The 20,951-nt window shown below is 46.1% G+C and overlaps 1 long non-coding RNA gene across 1 annotated transcript in view; it reads left to right on the top strand.

The window, feature by feature from the left end:
• Positions 1-17,783, top strand: part of LOC134807642 (uncharacterized) — a 99,536-nt gene extending 81,753 nt beyond the window's left edge. The window contains exon 3 of the long non-coding RNA XR_010148602.1: positions 14,617-17,783. This is a non-coding gene — a long non-coding RNA (uncharacterized LOC134807642). The remainder of the gene's footprint in view (positions 1-14,616) is intronic.
• Positions 17,784-20,951: the final 3,168 nt, after the last annotated feature.

Genomic DNA, 20,951 nt, shown 5'->3' with positions numbered 1-20,951 from the left:
AGCTTAAGAAGAAAAGTTTTTACATTCATGTAACTTTCTTTTCTTTTCTTTTTGAGACGCAGTCTTGCTCTGTTGCCCAGGCTGTAGTGCAATGGTGCAGTCTCGGCTCATTGCAACCTCAGCCTCCCAGGTTCAAGTGATTCTCCTGCCTCAGCTTCTCGTGTAGCTGGGATTACAGGCACGCGCCACCATGCCTGGCTAATTTTTGTATTTTTAGTAGAGACGGGGTTTCTCCATGTTGGCCAGGGTGATCTCAAACTCCTGACCTCAGGTGATCTGCCCACCTCGGCCTCCCAAAGTGCTGGGATTACAGGCGTGAGCCACCGTGCCCAGCCAGCATCCATGTAACTTTCTATATTGCCTTCAAAGTCTTTGGTTAAGTGAATAACCATTATTTTACAATGACCTGTGATTCTGTTTTGACCAAACATTTAAAGCCATTTAATATATTTGATAAACGTTCTCAAAATCCAATCCTAAATGAAGTCTTATTACTGGGGCTTATCAAAGCTATAAAACTAATCCCTAGCCGGGCACAGTGACTCATGCCTGTAATCCCAGCACTTCTGGGAGGTCGAGGCGGGCAGATCACAAGGTCAGGAGTTTGAGACCAGCCTGGCCAAGAGACCAGCCTGGCCAATATGGTGAAACCCCATCTCTACTAAAAATACAAAAATTAGCCGGGTGTGCTGGCATGCACCTGTAATCCCGGCTACTCAGGATGCTGAGGCAGGAGAATAGCTTGAACCCGGGAGGCAGAGGTTGCAGTGAGCCAAGATCGTGCCACTGCACTCCAGCCTGGGTGATGGAGAGAGACTCTGTCTCAATAAATAAATAAATAAACCCCACAAGGTTGTAGAATCTTTTTACAGCTTTCAGTCAAACTAAAGGCACTCCAGTGTCACCACCTTCAGCCTAATAATCACATACACTGGAAAAGACATCGGTTAAAGGCCTTTCTTTGGCCCCCTTGAAAGAGTCTTATCAGGTGCTGTTACCTAATCTTTGTGCTGAGTTATAGGATTTTGACGCCTGGGTACACATATCTCATCTGAAAAAGGCACTGGACACCTGCTAAATCTTGAACGTGGACACCAGTATCTGATACCAAACTTAAGTTAACCAAAGACTTGTCTTCAGACCCAGGAGAAGTTGACAGTCAAAATGAATCCTTTCTGAGACACAGGGCCGGAAATTAAAACTGTTCAATCCCTTTAGGCCCAGGGACTATCACAGAAAAGGTGGGCATGTGAGATTATAAGGGCTGGTTTTGAGGGATAAAATTAGTTCAGACCCTCCAAATCAAGGATGGGCACACAGATGTCTAAAGAGCTAATGGCTCAACGTATGCAACTTATAGATAAGTCCATTCTGTAACCTTACTTTTTGGCTTTTAGTTTTTCGTTCTTATATTGCTCAAAAGGTTTTTTGTTTTGTTTTGTTTTGGTTTTAGTTTTTTGGAGACGGAGTTTCACTCTTGTTGCTCAAGCTAGAGTGCAATGGCACCATCTCGGCTCACCAAAACCTCCACCTCCTGGGTTCAAGCGATTCTCCTGCCTCAGCCTCCCAAGTAGCTGGGATTATAGGCATGTGCCACCACACCCTGCTAATTTTGTATTTTAAGTAGAGACAGGGTTTCTCCTTGTTGGTCAGACTGGTCTCAAACTCCCGATCTCAGGTGATCCGTCCCCCTCGGCCTCCCAAAGTGCTGGGATTACAGGCATGAGCCACTGCGCCTGGCCAGTTCAAAAGGTTTTTAAGGATTAATTAGTGCCTTCCCACTTCCATGCCCATCTGGCCTAGAATGTTTAATTGGCTATAAGCCTTTGGCTCTCAGTCCCTCGGCCATAGGGGTCCCACCAATGGACTGGATGGACCTGGGGCAGGTAGCCCCAGCAATGATATAAAACAAAATAAAACTGTAGCCATAGATACTGTCTCTGGCAAATTTTGACCCAAAAGGAGGTAATATAAACTAAAAAACAAAATCCTAAGCCCCACTCCCTGACTGAATGGACCCCCTTGTGGCCAAGGGGACTCCCACATACACAAAACCGTTAAAACTGAGATCCTGACCGTGACAGGATGAGAGGTCAGACATTCCCCATTATATGCCTCCTTTTTGTGGTCTAGACACAACTGACCAACATTAATGTTAAAATGAAGATCATAAAACTGACAGAACAGACTCTTTGTGACAATAAGATCTCATGGATACCCCCAATGTTTTCAGTCTATTTTACAAGGACTTTTTTGAAATTTGGACTCACAATTTTGACAATAGCACTTATAATTTATTTTATAGTCTGGTTAGCAATTATTTATTTCATTTTGAAACGGAGTTTCGCTCTTTTTGCCCAGGCTACAGTGCAATGGCATGATCTCAGCTCACTGCAGCCTCCACCTTCCAGGTTCAAGCGATTCTCCAGCCTCAGCCTCCCAAGTAGCTGGGATTACAGGCGCCCATAACCATGCCTGGCTAGTTTTTATTTATTTGTTATTTTAGTATAGACAGGATTTTGCGATGTTGGCCAGGCTGTTTTCAAACTCCTGGCCTCAGGCAATCCACCTGCCTCGGCCTCTCAAAGTGCTGAGATTACAGGCATAAGCCACCATGCCTGGCCAGTCTGGTTAGCACTTAAATGTGCCCCATGCTAAGACAGTGGACAGGAGCACTAATATGTTCATGCTTCACCCCCAAAATCCCCAACCAGGCACTCATGAATACTTACAGGTTACTGCCAGGCAATTTCATTCCTCTAATCCTGACTATGGTCTGTGCCCCTTGCTAGCAGGAAGAAGCTAGAGTGATCTTCAGCCAATTCCCACCATATTAGTTCTCACCTCAGGACTGAGGTATGATCAAGCCCAGGGGGGACTAAACTGTCCTTATAAACTTTATAAAATTAATAATGTAAGAAGGGAGAGATGGGGAAATAAAAATAAACCAAGCTTGCAGCACATTCAACGTTAATCATTAGGTAGCTTGCTCTCTGGCCCACTTCCACATTGTTGTTTGTGGCCTATTGTGTGTGAATCAAGTAAATCCAAGCAGTTCCTAAGATTATAATTTCCCTTAACTGCTCTGTCTACAGAGCAAGAAATTTTCAGTGTCTTGCTTTAAATAACTAAGCTACATTAACTACATAAGTACTTAAATGTAAAATTAAAATATGAGGAAAGAAATAAGTATAGCAACTATAACAAGGAAAGATGTTATACTTACTTCTTTCCGCAAGAAAAGGAGTATAACAACTAAAACAAGTTCAACATTATGAAACATTAAATTTTCCCTTTGAGATACCCTTTCAGGTCCTGGATACCAGTGGAACTACTAGTATCAGCTGATCTGAAGGATCTCATGGGAAGCTGATTTATCAAAGAATGCAGTTTCTTTTTCTTTCTTTCTTTTTTTTTTTTTTTTTCTTTTTGGGATGGAGTTTCGCTCTGTTGCCCAGGCTGGAGTGCAGTGGCATGATCTCGGCTCACTGCAACCTCTGCCTCCCGGATTCAAGCAATTCTCCTGCCTCAGCCTCCTGAGTAGCTGGGATTACAGACATGCAGCACCATGCCCAGTTAATTTTTTATATTTTTGGTAGAGACAAGGTTTCACCATGTTGGCCAGGCTGGTCTTGAACTCCTGACCTCAAGTGATCCATCTGCCTCAGCCTCCCAAAGTGCTGGGATTACAGGTGTGAGCCACCACGCCAGACTAAAGAGTGCAGTTTTTACATCGTAATGATTTCATCCCCCTTGCCCTGACCAATCGATTACCCCAATTTCTTTTTTTCTTTTTTTCTTTTTTTTTTTGAGATGGAGTCTCACTCTCTTTCCCGGGCTGGAGGGCAGTGGCGCAGTCTCAGCTTACTGCAACCTCTGCCTCCTGGGTTCAGAGGTTTCTCCTGCCTCAGCCTCTGGAGCAGCTGGGATTACAGGTGTGTGCCACCACACTTAGCTAGTTTTTGTATTTTTAGTGGAGACAGGGTTTCACCATGTTGGCCAGGCTGGTCTTGAACTACTGACCTCAAGTGATCTGCCCACGTTGGCCTCCCAAAGTGCTGAGATTACTGGCGTGAGCCACCATGCCCAGTCTATTTTTAACCTGCTCACCCTCCATGACCCTCAAAAACCCCAGCCCAGAATTCCTTGGGGATGTGGATTTGAGGGTCTCCTCCCATCCTTCCCTCAGAGCTCTGCAATCATTGAGCTCTTTCTGTGCTGCAAACCCTGCTGTCTCAGTGTAATTGGTCTGTTACTGCACAGTGGGCGTACAAACCTGTTGTTCTTATAACACTTCCACAAACTTCCCCTCTCCACAGGCACAAACACATAAACCCACTCCTATAATGATTCGTGAATATTTCAGGCTTTACTGAAGATTGAGAGATCTAGGGGAGAGGAGGTCAGAGTGGTTTGCCTCACTTAAAACAAACGAGCTTGACACTAAACATGCGGCCTATCTATTCAAAATGTCTTCTGGCTAACCCACCCTAGAGGAGTCTCCACTGGCCCTTCATTCCACAGGGTCCTTTACACTATCACCCCAGCTTCTCCTATGCCTCGCATCTTTCTCTTCTTGTCTCACTCAGAGCAGTTTGCTCAGCATCTTTTGCTGCTTTGTTTCCTGCTCTCTGAACCTCACATTCAACCCAGGCAGATTCTCTAGGTATTTCTACCGAAATATCTTCCAGTAGCAAACTCACGGTGCCAGCTGTTTGATCCATTTTTGTTTTTACTTCATTACACCTGAGAAGAGGGAATCCCAGTATTAGTTCCACCACAGGGATAAACAGAGGGCCCTGAAGAAGGACCCCTAAGCCAGTCTTGGAGTGGGTATCAAGTGAAAGGTTTTCCAGAGGAAGAGACATCTGAAGTAGGAACAGGAGTTACCCAGGACAAGAAGGGAGATGGCACAACCCACGGAGACTGGAAAATTTAGCATTGATAGAGTAGAACATACACATAAGGAGTGAGGCTATAGAGTAATGGGGCACACTGGGCACGGTGGCACACGCCTGTAATCCCAGCACTTTGGGAGGCTGAGGCAGATCACCTGAGGTCAGGAGTCCAAGACAAGCCGGACCAACATGGTGAAACCACATCTCTACTAAATACAAAAAATTAGTCAGGTGTGATGGCACATGCCTGTAATCCCAGCTACTTGGGAGGATGAGGCAGGAGAATCGCTTGAACCCCGGGGGCGGAGATCGTGCCACTGCACTCCAGCCTTGGCGATAAGAGCAAAACTGCATCTAAAAAAAAATAATAACAGGGCAGCCCACAAGTAGAGTGCATCAGCTAAGGGACTGTCACTGCATTTAGAAAGCAATGCATAGATGGTGAAGGATTTTGAAGCATAATACAAGCAGATTTGCACTTTTTTCCTTTCTTTTCTTTTTTCTTTTTTTTTTTTTTGGTAGGGGGGATGGAGTCTCACTCTGTTGCCCAGGCGGGGGTACAGTGGCACAATCTTGGCTCACAGCAGCCTCCACCTCCCAGATTCAAGCAATTCTCCTGCCTCAGCCTCCTGGGTGACTGGGATTACAGGGGTGCACCACTACTGTCCACTGATTTTGTATTTTTATTATAGAGAGGATTTCACCACGTTGGCCAGACTGATCTCGAACTCCTGACCTCAAGTGACCCATCTGCCTCAGCCTCCCAAAGTGCTGAGATTACAGGTGTGAGCCGTCATGTCCAGCCTACACTTTTTGCTTTCTAAAAATCACTGCAAGAATTCCCTTGAGGTTGCAGGAGGGGAGAGATCCCAGAGGCAGAGTGCGGTGGACTGGGGAAGGGGGTTGCAGCTCTAGAGTGTTGACTGGAGATGGAGAGGAGGGGAAAAATTAGGGAGCTATATCAGAGGTAGACTGGAAACCACCTAGTGATTCATTGGAAGGGGTGTGGTGGTGAGCCAAGAGGATACTGGATCATGGTGAGGATTCAAGGGTCAAGATTGCAGCAGGTTTCACTGGTAGATGGTGTGGTCTTCTGCTGGGAGGTGGGGCATTTGGACACAGCTGATGAATTGATTCCCTCTAGTCCTCCCCTGATGGGCTCCTAACCTTCAGGGTATTTGCTTCTCGCTATCCTTGTCAGCTGCAGTGGGGGACCACAATTCCTTGAGTTCTGCCCAGCTGCAGCTGGACAATTTTTGAACACTTCTGCTCCTGGCTGATGCCTGGTGGCTTGCGGCCTCCCACAGAGAGAACAGATTGAAGCAGCTGGCACTGCAGCCTGAGACGGATGCAGTTGAGCAGAGAGAAGAGGACACAGAAGGCACCGTGAGGAACTCAGAGCTGCTCAATGGTTATGTGACCCTAGGCAATTCAGTTACCTTCTCTGAGTCTTAGATTCTCTATCTACACTTTAATGATGGAGGAGAATACTTACTTCAGACATGTGTTTTAAAGATTTCACATAAAGCGGCGGGGCGCGGCAGCTCACGCCTGTAATCCCAGCACTTTTGGAGGCTGAGGCGGGTGGATCACGAGGTCAAGAGATGGAGACCATCCTGGCCTACATGGTGAAACCCCGTCTCTACTAAAAATACAAAAATTAGCTGGGCGTGGTGGCGCACCCCTGTAGTCCCAGCTACTCGGGAGGCTGAAGCAGGAGAATCGCTTGAACCCGGGAGGCGGAGGTTGCAGTGAGCTGAGATTGTGCCACTGCACTCCAGCCTGGCGACAGAGTGAGACTCCATCTCAAAAAAAAAAAAAGGCCGGGCACGGTGGCTCACGCCTGTAATCCCAGCACTTTGGGAGGCCAAGACGGGCGGATCAGGAGGTCAGGAGATCAAGACCACCCTGGCTAACATGGTGAAACCCCATCTCTACTAAAAATACAAAAAATTAGCCGGGCGTGGTGGCGGGCGCCTGTAGTCCCAGCTACTTGGGAGAGTGAGGCAGGAGAATGGGGTGAACCTGGGAGGCGGAGCTTGCAGTGATCCGAGATCGCTCCACTGCACTCCAGCCTGGGCGACAGAGCGAGACTCCATCTCAAAAAAAAAAAAAAAAAAGATTTCCCATAAAGCATGTGGAAGTGATTCCTGAACTGTAAAATTCTTTAAGGGAAGTGAAAGGAACAAATATTTTTGGCTAGATGAACTGAGATTCTCCATCTTACCCCCAGCTCCTCTCAGGGAAGACCTGGGGATCATAGAGCTGATATATAGAAAAGTTTAGTCCATCTTGATGGACTCAGAGTACCTTCGAAGTGAAAATAGGATCTGAGAATAGGAGCATGTACTATTAGCACAATAATGTCAAGGTTAATATTTCACAACATGGAGAGTCAAAGTCATTTTAATTGGAGGAATTTCATGTTACACTGGACTGTGTGATCCTCGTAAGAAAATAATTCTTGTACAGACATTTGCCTAAGACTAATCAGGAAAAAAGAGAGCTTAGTCATTACTGCCAGAGAGAAACCAAACTGAAGTCTGGTTTTTACCTTCCCCCATTCCCTTCATAAACAAAGAGGCCCAGGGGAAGAATCGCATGAGATGAACACCTCATTCAGACAGTGCATGATGAGGTGAGGAGTCAAGGCCACATCTATGTGTGTATGGAGCCCAAGCCCTTCCTGCCACACCAGCAGGCGAGAGCCCCCGTATCTCAGCCCTTTCAGCCTCAGCTGCCTCTGGTTCCCTTCCCCCACCAAACTTCCTCCCTCCTCCAGACACACACAAGCTGCCACCATCACCATCACCATCACCACACACAGCACCCAAGTGCCAACCCGATAGCTGAATTGGCCTTCCCTCCAGAAACGTGACAATACTGAACACCTTCCCAGGCCCTGCCCGATGCTGGCTCAGGAGAGGGGAGATCCTACCCCTGCTGGAGGATCTCCCAGTGAGGTGAGGAGAGAGCCCTAGAGGCATGTAACGGTGACCCCTCCACAAAGACCCAGTAGCCCTACCTACTCCATTTTGGAAAGTACGTAACTGGGAAGAAGGAATGCACCTGGGAATTTCTAGGATGTCATGCCTGAGGAGCCCTGTGGGAGAGGGGTTATGCCAGAAGCATAGTGGGGAAGGGAGCAAAAAGAGGCTCCCTTTTTCCCTGATTAGCGCCACTCAATTAGGAGCCTCGAGCTGCTCTTCCCCCTGCCTTGGCTGCCTGCTGTCTTGGGTGTGTCTGGGAATCAGCCACTAGAGACAGTGAGTGTGGTTAGGGGAAGGCCAGAGAGTGACTGCTGGTAACCCCAGCTGCACATGATGGTGGCCAGCTGCCAGCTGGCTCCTCCCAAAGCCTCCCAGCTGGCAATGGCTTTGAAGTCAGACAAGCCACAGCTCCTAGGCTGTCCCGAGGGGATGTAAGCCCAGGACCTATACACAAAGCACCTATCCAATAACAAGCTAAGTCCAGGCAGGTCCTCCTAAAGGCCCCTGGCTCTCAGACCAGCTGATGCAACTAGACTAGAAAAAACAGAACATGCAAAGCTTACTCACTGCTGGCTGAAACAGTCGGAAGGACAGTTCACAAAGCCATTTCCCATCCATTATATCATTTCATCTGCCCAAAAACCCAGAGGAGAGTCCTGCCGACCCCAGCCATGGGCACACTGCTCAGCCTCTCTGTGCCTTAGTTACTGTCCTTGTGAAATGGGCAACAATAAGAACACTTTTTCTGCTTTCTAGCTGTTTGTCAATTTCTAGTCACGTGTCTTGGGCAATGCATTTAACTTAATTGTGCTTCAATTTTCTCACATGTCAAATGAGGTTAAAAATAGAACCAACCTCATGGGATAGCTGGGAAAATTAAATAAGTTAATACACCTAGAGCACTCAAAACAATGGCTGGATGCATACAAAGTGCTCCATAAATGCTAGCAACTATTATTATTTCTGTGGTTATTATTAATCAGGGGATTGTTAGGAGGATCAACAAAATATTAACAGCTGCCATATAGTGCACATTGACCATGTTTCTGGCACTGGGTTCAGTCTTTTATGGGAATTACCTTGTACATAATGTTTAGTACACGCTGACTGCAGCACCTAATTCATAGAGAGCCCTTAACAAACAGTAGCCACTATCCTTATCTCCCTCATTCCACAGAGGGGCAAACAACTCAGAGGCTTAATGATTTACCCAAGTCCACAAAGCTAGTAAGTAAGGAGAACTTAGACTTGAATCCAGGTCTTCTGAGAAACAGGCATCCATGATCCTTCAATTCTCACCTTCTTCTTGTCCCACCTTCCCCAGCCTGGCACTCAGCATTTGCTCCACAGCTAAAGCTGGCTTCCCTTCATAAGACACATCTGCTGCTCAGTTGCAAGGTGCCCAGCCTTCTCTGCACAGGTTTTAAGAGCTCCTGCAGGCCGGGCATGGTGGCTCATGCTTTAATCCCAGCACTTTGGGAGGAGATGGACGGATCACCTGAGGTCAGAAGTTCGAGACCAGCCTGGCCAACATGGCGAAACCTGTTCTCTACTAAAAATACAAATAACAGCTGGGCATGGTGGCAGGCACCTGTAATCCCAGCTACTCGGGAGACTGAGGCAGGAGAATTGCTTGAACCCAGGAGGCGGAGGTTGCAGTGAGCTGAGATCGCGCCATTGCACTCCAGCCTGGGCGACAGCGTGAGACACCATCTTAAAAAAAAAAAAAAAAAAAAGGAGCTCCTGCAGTGGGAAGGACCACACTTGCCTCCAAATGGCGTTTCTCCTTTAGGAGCCAGGAACCAGGCTCCAGCAGGCACAGAGGGGTGCAAGGCAATGAGACAGGGTCATAGATGTTCCCAGGGAGCAGACCCGGCCCCAGTTCCAGCTCTGCCTTCTTTAGGAATAACACGGAATCACAGATGCTCCTGGGGCTCATGACTGGCTCCAACTCCAGTTCTGCCCTTCTATCTAAATGTCCCTCTGCTGCAATTCTGTGGTGGAGCCTTCCCAGAAAACAACTCCAAATCCTCCCTTAGTTGAGCAAAGTGAGTCCACAACCAGCAGTAGCCAGCTGAGGGGTGAAAGATGTTTCCCTGCACGTTACATATCAAAGGCAATGTTTTGCTAAAGACATGACTTCTGGACTGTGGGCAAGTTATTTCCCCTCTCTGGGCCACAGTTTCCTCATGTGAAATGTTGAAAAAATAAGACTCATCCAGCAGGGCTGCTCTAAGGGCCAAATGAGAGAATGGATGTCAGAGCACAGGACCTGGCACCAGAAACACAAACAGGAGGAGTCAGCACACTGTACGGACTCCACAAATGCTCACTGACCAGATGGAACTTGACAGCCCAATATGCCAAGGTGGCTCACAGTAAAGTGAGCAAGAACACCTTAAGGGAGAGTACAAGGATGTGAGACCAAGATCCTCACTGAAGAATAAAAGCCTGTGTCCACCACAGGGGGCTCCAGCCTGGAGAAGGACACTCTCCCAGAAACTCTGCAAAACCCCACTTACCATAGAAGATGGAGAAGCCGTGTGGCAGAGGCACAAGATAGCAGCCATGGGGAGATGTGACCAGTTAGGTGACAAGGAAGCAATGGAGCTGCCTTTGCATTTGAAGCTCAAGATTCATATGAGCTGGTCCTTGCCAAGAAACAGGTGCACACTGAGGAGGACCAGAGTGGTGGTGTGCTAGAGCTGTCATGGATCATGGCCCACAAGAGCCAACTGCTACTTTTTCAGAATGTTTGCAAACCAGTTACTAAATGTGCCCATGGAAGGCTGGGCGCGGTGGCTCACGCCTGTAATCCCAACACTTTGGGAGGCCAAGGCGGGTGGATCACCTGAGGTCAGGAGTTCGAGACCAGCCTGGCCAACGTGCCAAAACCCCGTCTCTACTAAAAATGCAAAAATTAGCCAGGCGTGGTGGTATGTGCCTGTAGTCCCAGCGACTCAGGAGGCTGAGGCAGGAGAATTGCTTGAACCTGGGAGGCGGAGGTTGCAGTGAGCTGAGATCACACCACTGTACTCCAGCCTGGGTGACAGAGCGAGACCCTGTCTCAAAAAAACCAAAAATATGAATAAATAAATAAATGTGACCATGATTAAAATTATATAAACTTAAGTGAATATTAAAATCAATGATAATAAACACTCAAAACTCATCACTTCCTAATTATTATACTGTATTTTACTACCATCTATGCTCTTAAAGTGATTTATATCTATTATATCTCTGTGATAGAAATGCTCGGCCGGGCATGGTGGCTCACGCCTGTAATCCCAGCACTTTGGGAGGCTGAGGCAGATGGATCACGAGGTCAGGAGTTTGAGACCAGCCTGGCCAACATAGTGAAACCCCGTCTTTACTAAAAATACAAAAAAAAATTAGCTGGGTGTGGTGGCACGTGCCTGTAGTCCCACCTACTCAGGAGGCTGAGGTGGGAGAATTTCTTGAACCTGGGAGGCAGAGGTTGCAGTGAGCCAAGACCACGCCACTGCAGTCCAGCCTAGGTTAACAGAGTGAGACTCCATCTCAAAAAAAAAAAAAAAAGAAAAGGGAAATGCTCAGTCCTATTACATTTTTTAAACCTGAATCAGCCATAGAGTATTTACACCACAGGAATGGGCAAACCTACAAATCATGATCCCTTCCCTGCCCTACAGAGCCAGTTGTTAAACATTTATCAGCTCACCACTAATGAAGAGGCTCTCCACTGCTCCAGTGCCTCCAAGGAAATGGGCTTTTATGAGACTTTGAGTCGTGCTGTCTTGCATGCTTAGGTTGTGTTTTCTCTGTTAATTAAATTTCTGGCCACAGCTTCATATTAAGAGCCCTTACAAGGCATTTCGTGAGGTCTAATGATCTCAGGAGTGTGGAAAGGCACATTTCTGCAATGAGTCTAACAATATGGGGGGCTTCATGAAGCATGCTGCCCTTCACAAAGGGCAGGGAAGTTACACAAGAGGAGACCAATATAAACTTAAAGCCTTTTCTTGTCTTCCCCAACCTTCAGAACATTCCTGTAGTGTTCAGTTCAACTAACAGTTATTTCATACTCACCACAGCCAAGGCACTGGGCCAGGAGGAGGAGAAGGAAGACGCATAGTCTATTCTCAGGAAGCTTAAAGCGTGGTGAGGTGAACAGTCTCTCACCAACACATTGAGACCTACACTGAACTCCCTATTTTAAATTATAATTCCCCTCAGCACTCCTAATCCCCCCCCCTTTTTTTTTTTTTTGGAGACAGAGTTTCGCTCTTGTGGTCCAGGCTGGAGTGCAATGGCGTGATCTCAGCTCACTGCAACTTCTGCTTCCAGGGTTCAAGCGATTCTCCTGCCTCAACCTCTTGAGTAGCTGGGATTACAGGTATGCAACACCACCTCCAGCTAATTTTTGTATTATTAGTAGAGATGGGGTTTCACCATGTTGGCCAGGCTGGTCTCGAACTCCTGACCTCAGGTGATCAGCCCGCCTTGGCCTCAAAGTGTTGGAATTACAAGTGTGAGCCACCGCGCCCAGCCAAAAACAGGCTCTTTGGGGACAAGGTATATCTCTCTTTTTTTTTTTTTTTTTTTTTGAGATGGAGTCTCACTCTGTTGCCCAGGCTTGAGTGTAGTGGTGCCATCTCAGCTCACTGCAACCTCTGTCTTCCGGGTTCAAGCGATTCTCCTGCCTCAGCCTCCCAAGTAGCTGGGATTACAGACTTACAGATGTGCACCACCACATCTGGCTAATTTTTGTATTTTTAGTAGAGATGGGGTTTCATCATGTTGGCCAGGCTGGTTTCGAACTCCTGGCCTCAAGTGATCCACCGGCTTTGGCCTCCCCAAGTGCTGGGATTACAGGTGCGAGCCACTGCACCCAGCCCTAATTCCCCCATTCTTATTTTCTCCATAACACTTGTCACCTTCTAACATACTATATAATTTGTTTTTTTTAGTGATTTTTTTTTTTTTTTTTTTTTTTTACTGTTGTTATTTCCTCGCTAGAATATTAGGTCCACAAGGACAAGGATTTTGGTGTGGTTTGTTCCCGTGCCTGGAATAGTTCTGGCCCAGAGTAGGCTATCCATCAATTTTTTATATACTTACATGTAACATACTAGAAAAAAACACTAAATTAAATCCTAATTCCTGCTCTACCACTTACTGTGTGACCCTGGGTAGGTTACTCTACCTCTCTGATCCTCCCTTTCTCATACGGTAAACTACACATTTGGACAAGGCTACAAACCAGACAATGAAAAACTCAAAATTCAATGTGTCTACTAGATATGGCAATCATGGCATGTCTGCCACATGCATGGCCACGTCTACTCTACAGGAAACTATCTTCTGCAGCCCCTAGCTCCAGGCAGCCATGCTCTGAACTCCACCATGCAGCCATCTGGCTGTCTCCAAACCCCCAACTCCTCCCTTCACCTCTATGTGATTGAAAACTGTGTGAGCACTTGACCCCAGGGCAGACAGAGGCTTACTGTGTAGCCCAGGGAAAGACCTGCCCTAATAAGGAAGCCTAGACCAACCCAATATTACTCTTAGAAATGTAAATTGGGAAATACAGATAAAATCAGGCACTTTACAGAAGCTTAGGATGCAAGTTTGAGACAGGCTGGAGAGGCCACGATTAGCAATTAAGTGAACCAAGCTAGAAGTCAGCAAATAGCATGAGGTAGAGAAAAGACAGAGAAAATCAAGAGTTTAGCAAGAAGAGAAGTGGGCAGAAACAGAGAAAGAGACCTAAAGGACTTGGGTAACATTTCTTGGGGAGCACTTCAGGGAAAATCCTTAAAGTCTGTTGCAGAGATCCTGGTGCTGGTCTACCCTCCACCTCCAGTACCATGCAGTTTGGTCTTATTTTGCCTTCCCCTCTCAGATTTCCACGAGACTGCCTCCCTTTTGCCCACAGACCTTTCTTGAGTGAGTCTCTATCCCTTGGAATGAAAAGAACCCAATTCAGAGATAGAGGGTAAGGCCCACAGGCTATGTTTGATTGACTTATCTGTCCTAGGAACTCCTGCCAATGTCTGGTGTGATTGTTCATCCTCTTGTTCAGAGTTGCAACAACGCTGTTTCACACAGCGTCCTTGCAAGATCTGTACAGGGAATAGGATGGTTTAGAATGGAATAGGAGGAACAAGAACAAATGCTAAGTCCCACTCCTGCCAAGATACGCCATATAATCTTTGCTGCAACCCTATAAGATAGGTATTATGTCCATCTTGAAGGGATAATTTTTTTTTTTTTTTTTTTTTTTTTTTTTTTTTGAGACGGAGTTACGCTCTGTTGCCAGGCTGGAGTGCAATGGCATGATCTTGGCTCACCGCAACCTCTGCCTCCCGGGTTCAAGCGATTCACCTGCCTCAGCCTCCCGAGTAGCTGGGATTACAGATGCCTGCCACCATGCCTGGCTAATTTTTTGTATTTTTAGTAGAGACAGGGTTTCACCATCTTGGCCAGTCTGGTCTTGAACTCCTGACCTTGTAATCCATCCGCCTCGGCCTCCCAAAGTGCTGGGATTAAGGCATGAGCCACAGCGCCCGGCCTAGATAAAATTTCTTGTATTTCTTGGTTTTTTGTTTGTTTGTTTTTGTCCTACTGGGAACCCTGAGATTCCACTGCAATTCTCTTCTTGAAGTCCCAGTTTTGATCCCAAGCTCCAATATGGAATTGAAAATATGAGGAACACCTCAACAATACTCTTCCTTTTTCTCTAGGGGCCCAGGAGAGACTAAAAGCTATGAAGGAATTTGATGTGGGGAACCCCAACAGAGCCAAGAAGGTACCCAGAGACTTTAGAAACTATAGGGACTTACTTCTCAGGACCCCTTTGAAGCCTAGACCTAAGAGGATGATTTGATGTTGAGACAGCATGACATGCAGAGTGACTCAATCCAACAGAATGCTAAGTCTCAGTGAGCTGTCACCCCATTCTGCACCAGATGAATAACTCTGCAACACTCAGATGATTGTGACCTCCTCCTGCCGTGCCTGCCCACATGTCACCAGTAGAAGCAAGAATGAACATTTGTGAAAAAATTAGTCTGCATTGTCAATTGTCATCCTGGAGAGAAAATGACTTGATCTTCAGTGATAACAGGAATATTACCATCTTTCAGCCCCATCTCATTTTTCTTCACTTACTCAGAGTCTTACTCAGCGACCTAATACTGAGTCTACTGATGTCTTCACCTGCAAGAGCAACCTCCTTCCCAAATCAGTTCCCACTCCTAACAGGAGCAGAGGCAATATCAGTAGCCCTTTTTTATTTTTTTTCCTGAGACAGAGTCTTGCTCTGTCGCCCAGGCTGGAGTGCAGTGGCACAATCTCGGTTTACTGCAACCTCTGCCTCCCGGGTTTGAGCGATTCCCCTGCCTCAGCCTCCTGAGTAACTGGGATTACAGGCACGTGCCACCATGCCTGGCTGATTTTTTGTAGTTTTAGTAGAGATGGGGTTTCACCATGTTGGTCAGGCTGGTCAATTCCTGACCTCGTGATCCACCCACCTCCCAAAGTGCTGGGATTACAGGCATGAGCCACTGTGCCCAGCCGCCTTTTTTGTTCTCTTCCTTGATCTTAGGAGTTTAGGAAATGATCACACTCCCAGATCCAAGATCTGGTGTTCTACCCTCAAAGCCAATGGACTCACAAGATCCCACCAAGCAGATCTGAATGATCTAGGACTAATAATGCAGGCTCTGAAGTTAGAGAGACTTAGAGTCAAATCTGAACTCTGCCACTTAACCTTGCACAAGGCCAGTGTCTCAATTAGGTTAGTATAGTCAACAATGCTAAATAAGAAAATTCATTTCTCGGCTGGGCACGGTGGTTCACACCTATAATCCCAGCACTTTGCGAGGCCGAGGCAGGCGGATCACGAGGTCAGGAGTTCAAGACCAGCCTGGTCAACATGGTAAAACCCTGTCTCTGCTAAAATACAAAAATTAGCTGGGCGTGATGGGACATGCCTGTAATCCCAGCTACTCGGGAGGCTGAGGCAGGAGAATTGCTTGAACTCAGGAGGCAGAGGCTGCAGTGAGACCAGATGGCACCACTGCACTCCAGCCTAGGCGACAGAGCAAGACTCCATCTCAAAAAAAGAAAATTAATTTCTCATCACAATATATGTCCAACATAGGTTAGTGGAAGGCAGTGCTCCATATTATTACTCAAGAACCCAGGCTGAAAAAGGTTCCATCTTATAATGTCACCATCACAACACATGGTGTTCAGGGATACTAAGACAGGGGAAAGATGAGGGGTGGGCCAAGTTTGAGGTTTTAACCATCTCATCCCAGAAATGATACAATGGCATTCCAGTTTTGGTCCATTGGCTAGAACTAGTCATGTAGCCCTGCCAACCTGCAAGGGCCTAAGAATCATCACCTTCCTTATTACCAGAAAGTGGAGGAGAACTGGATATGAGTAAATAATTTTACTGCAGCCCAGCACACAGAGTGTGATACTACTGTGTAGTTACTTTCTTCCTTCAAGTTTCCTGTAGGTCCAATAGACCAAGGATTCATTAAGCTAAGGAAGGGCCCTGTTGTTTGTATAACCACCCATCAGAAGACTCTATCCCCCATGTCACCCTCAACCTCAATGCCACTCCACAATGAACAGGCTCAGTTCACCAGCATGGGCTTATGACCTAGGCTTTTCTTCCTAGCCAGTCTTGCCCTATTGTCCTGCTTGATTTTTTGGCCTGCCCCTCTAAGCTTGAGCCTTATCCTAATAAGAAACTTTGTAGGACTGGAAGCTTCATATCTTGTTCAGCTCTTGCCAGTTCTCCTTATGAGCAGTCAATCAATGTTTTAGCAGTGGAGCCATCTTGGATCCTCAAACTTCTTGGAGGCCAAAGGGCTAAACAATTCCCAGTCACAGTGAATTTGCTGCCAAAGATACACTCACTCAGCCTTTCCAAGGAAGTGACTGGATATGTAAAAAAGGGTTATGTACAAAGATGTTTATTGAAACATTATTTGTAATAGCAAAATATTGGGAATAACCTAAATGTCCACCAAAGGAGAATGCTTATAAATATGAATCATCCACATGATGGATGTATAAGTTATGCCTGCCAAGTTCATCAGGGTAAACGGAAGAGACAAAATCAGATTATTTATTAGGATGGAGTTGATTTCCTAACACAGTGGGACCTGCTTTCATTTTGTTTGCCCTGCAGTTCTACTATCCCAGATTTTATTTATTCATTTCAGGGCCATTCTATAGGCAGCATCTCCACTGGGCAGCCAGGGCCCAGCTCATGTGTAGTTGGGTAGCCTTTGCTACTGCATTGGTCCCCAATCCAATCATCTATGATTAGGGGAGCGGCTAGCTCTCCTCAAAAGTAGAGAAGGTTGTCCTGGCCTCTAATGAATTATCCTTTAGTCGGTCTAATTCAGTGAAATATTATGTACCCTTTAAAAATTGTATTTACCAGAAGTTTTTAATGACCTGGAAAAGTATGCAGGAAATATCGTTAGGTTTTTAAAATTTATAAAATTGAATCTATACTCTGACATGTGTCATAACATAAATTAACCTTAAAAGACAGACGCGGTGGCTAACGCCTGTAATCCCAGCACTTTGGGAGGCCAAGGCGGGTGGATCACCTGAGGTCAGGAGTTCAAGACCAGAGTGGCCAACATGGCAAAACCCCATCTCTACTAACAATACAAAATTAGTGGGGCATGGTGGTCTGAACCTATAATCCCAGCTACTCCATAAGCTGAGGCATGAGAATTGCTTGAACCCGGGGGGCAGAGGTTGCAGTGAGCTAAGATCGTGCCACTTCACACTAGCCTGGGCAAAAGAGCGAAACTCTATCTCAAAATAAATAAATAAATAAAAATAAATGAACCAAGTGAAATAAGCCAATCAAAAAAAGGGCAATATTGTATGATTCCACTTTCTTTTTTTTTTTTTTTTTTTTTTTTTTTTGAGATGGAGTCTCACTCTGTAGCCCAAGCTGGAGTGCAGTGGCGTGATCTCGGCCTTCACTACAACCTTTATCTCTTGGGGCTCAAGCAATTCTCCTGCCTCGGCCTCCCAAGAAGTTGGGACTAGAGGCTTGCACAACCACACCCAGTTAATTTTATGTATTTTTAGTAGAGACGGGGTTTCACCATGTTGCTCTGGGTGGTCTGGAACTCCGGAGCTCAGGCAATGCACCCTCCTCAGCCTCCCAGAGTGGTGGGATTATAGGCGTGAGCCACCATGCCCAGCCATGATTCCACTTATATGAGGTCCCAGGAGTAGTAAAATCATAATGACAGAAAATAGAAGGGTGGTTGCCAGGGGCTGGAGGGAGAGGGAAATAGGGTTTAATGTTTAATGGGTATAGAGTTTCAGTTTTGCAAGATGAATAAAGTTCTGGAGACGAATGGATGGTGGTGATGGTTGCACAACAATGTGAATGTACTTAATACCACTGAACTGTACACTTAAAATGGCTAAAATGGTAAATTTTATGTTATATGTATTTTACCACAATTTAAAGAATTGAATCTACAGTTTCATCACAAATGTGTGAGGTTTTCTTTTTAAACAAATGTTTGAGTATATGTGTGTGCATGTGTGTGTGTATAATTATGCCTAGTGTTCTGCCTTTGGTAATGAGACGAAGATGCTACAGTTTCTTCCCTAATGCTCTTCCTTTAGCTAGTGCAAGGGTTGGCAAACTGTGGCCCTTCAGCCATGTCCAGCTTCTCATCTGTTTTCATAAATAAAGTTTTACTGAAACACAGTCATGCCCATTCATTTATGGATTGTCTGCTTTTATCCAACAATGGCAGAGTCAAGTAGCTGCAATAGAGACAGTATAGTCCAGAAAGCCTGAAATAGTTATTATCTGATCCTTTATACAAAAAGCTAGGCTAGGCATGGTGGCTCACGCCTGTAATCCCAGCACTTTGGCAGGCCGAAGCAGGTGGATCACCTAAGGTCAGGAGTTCGAGACCAGCCTGGCCAACATGGCAAAACCCTGTCTCTACTAAAAATATAAAAATTAGCCAGGTGTGGTGGCGCATGCCTGTAATCCCAGGTACTTGGGAGACTGAGGCAGGAGAATCGCTTGAACCTGGGAGGTGGAGGTTGCAGTGAACCGAGATTGCACCACGGCACTCAAGCCTGAGTGACAGAATGAGACTCTGTCCCAAAAAAAAAAAAAAAGAAAAGAAGTTTGCTGAAGCCGGGTGTGGTGGCTCACGCCTGGAACCTCAGCACTTTGGGAGGCCAAGGTGGATGGATCATGTGAGGTCAGGAGTTTGAGACCAGCCTGGCCAACATGGTGAAACCCCGTCTCTATTAAAAATACAAAAAATTAGCTGGGCATAGTGGCGCGCACCAGTAATTCTAGCTACTCGGGAAGCTGAGGCAGGAGAATTGCTTGAACCTGGGAGGCAGAGGTTGCAGTGAGCTGAGATTGTGCCACTACACTCCAGCCTGAGCGATAGAGCAAGACTCTGTCTCAGAAAGAAAAAAAAAAAAAGTTTGCTGATCTCAGCTTTAGTGCATTGAGAGCACACATGGAGACCAGAAGAATGATCAAAACTTTACTGTGAGTTCCAAGCCAGAGCCTATAGGCCTGGAGACTCTAGAGTTGGTGTCTCTCCTCTATATACTTGTTCTTCAACTTCTCAACAGGTGCAAAGCCTTCTATTTAGATGAGACACCCAATGGGGCTACTCCAGGCCCCAGAGGTGAGGAAGACAAAAGGAAAAAGAGGTTCTCATGGCGAGTGTGATTTGTTCTTTCTGGAGTTGCATTACCAAGAAAGACCTTCCTAAGGTACCTGAAACTTGGAATGTACCAGAAAGTGGGGAGAAGGAAGTATGTTGTCACACTGGCAAACTTAGATATGTTTTTTTAAATCTGGAAGGACATGTAAATTCATTGTAATATCTTTTTTTTTTTTTTTTAATGGAGATGGAGTCTTGCTCTGTTGCCCAGGCTGGAGTGCAGTGGTGTGATCTCTGCAACCTCCACCTCCCGGGTTCAAGCAATTCTCTTACCTTAGCCTCCCAAGTATCTGGGACTACAGGATCACACTGCCACGCCCGTCTAATTTTTTTGTATTTTAGTAGAGAGGGAGTTTCACCATGTTGCCCAGATTGGTCTCAAACTCCTGAGCTCAGACAATCCGCCCGCCTTGGCCTCTCAAAATGCTAGGATTATAGGTGTGAGCCACTGCGCCCGGCCGATTGCGATATCTTTAAATTGTGGGATTATGGATAATTTTTAAGTTCTTCTCTGTAATTTTTTATATGTATGATGTGTTATAATGACTATACATTGCTTTTATAATCAAAAGGTAAAGTTATTTTAATATTCCAAAAAATTATTTAAAAATCCCAGGAGCACACCAAGTTGAAATCCAGTGAGAATCTCATGAGAAACATTTCAACAGGGTCAAAAATCTGGGTAATCCTTAGCTAATCTAAGTTTGTTTTCTTGACCTGAACTCTACTCAGAAAGAGCTGACATCTGACAAGCCCAATATTTTCCTGGCCTGCTCAGCCACGTGACCCATAAATTTCATTTGTCCAGGCACTCCCTGCTCTCCTGGGAATTCCTGTGCCTTCTACAATGTTAAAAGCAGCCTCTAAGCTGCTGTGTACCTTTTTTTCCCCTCCATTTGGTCAAAGGTTCTCTTTTCCTTTCGAGACCAAGTTTCACTCTTGTTGCCCAGGCTGGAGTGCAGTGGCTCCATCTCCGCTCACTGCAACCTCCGCCTCACAGGTTCAAGGGATTCTCCTGCCTCAGGCTCCCGACAAGCTGGGATTATAGGCGCCCGCCACCATGCCTGGCTAATGTTTTGTATTTTTAGTAGAGATGGCATTTCATCATATTGGCCAGGCTGGTCTGGAACTCCTGACCTCAGCTGATTCACCCGCCACGGCCTCCCAAAGTGCTGGGATTATAGGCGTGAGCCACCGCACCTGGCCAAGGGTTATCCTTTCAAAGGCCATAGACATGGTTCTGCAGAGCAGTAAGTCAGACCTGGATTAGGCTTTGCTACCTACCTGAGCTAGGATTAGGTATGAAAGTT

The sequence above is a fragment of the Pan troglodytes genome, chromosome 11, assembly GCF_028858775.2.
Source record: "Pan troglodytes isolate AG18354 chromosome 11, NHGRI_mPanTro3-v2.0_pri, whole genome shotgun sequence".
NCBI classification, from domain to species: Eukaryota; Metazoa; Chordata; class Mammalia; order Primates; family Hominidae; genus Pan; species Pan troglodytes.
The sequence above is the reverse complement of the archived record's forward strand: the minus strand, read 5'-3'. Positions and strand labels throughout refer to the sequence as shown.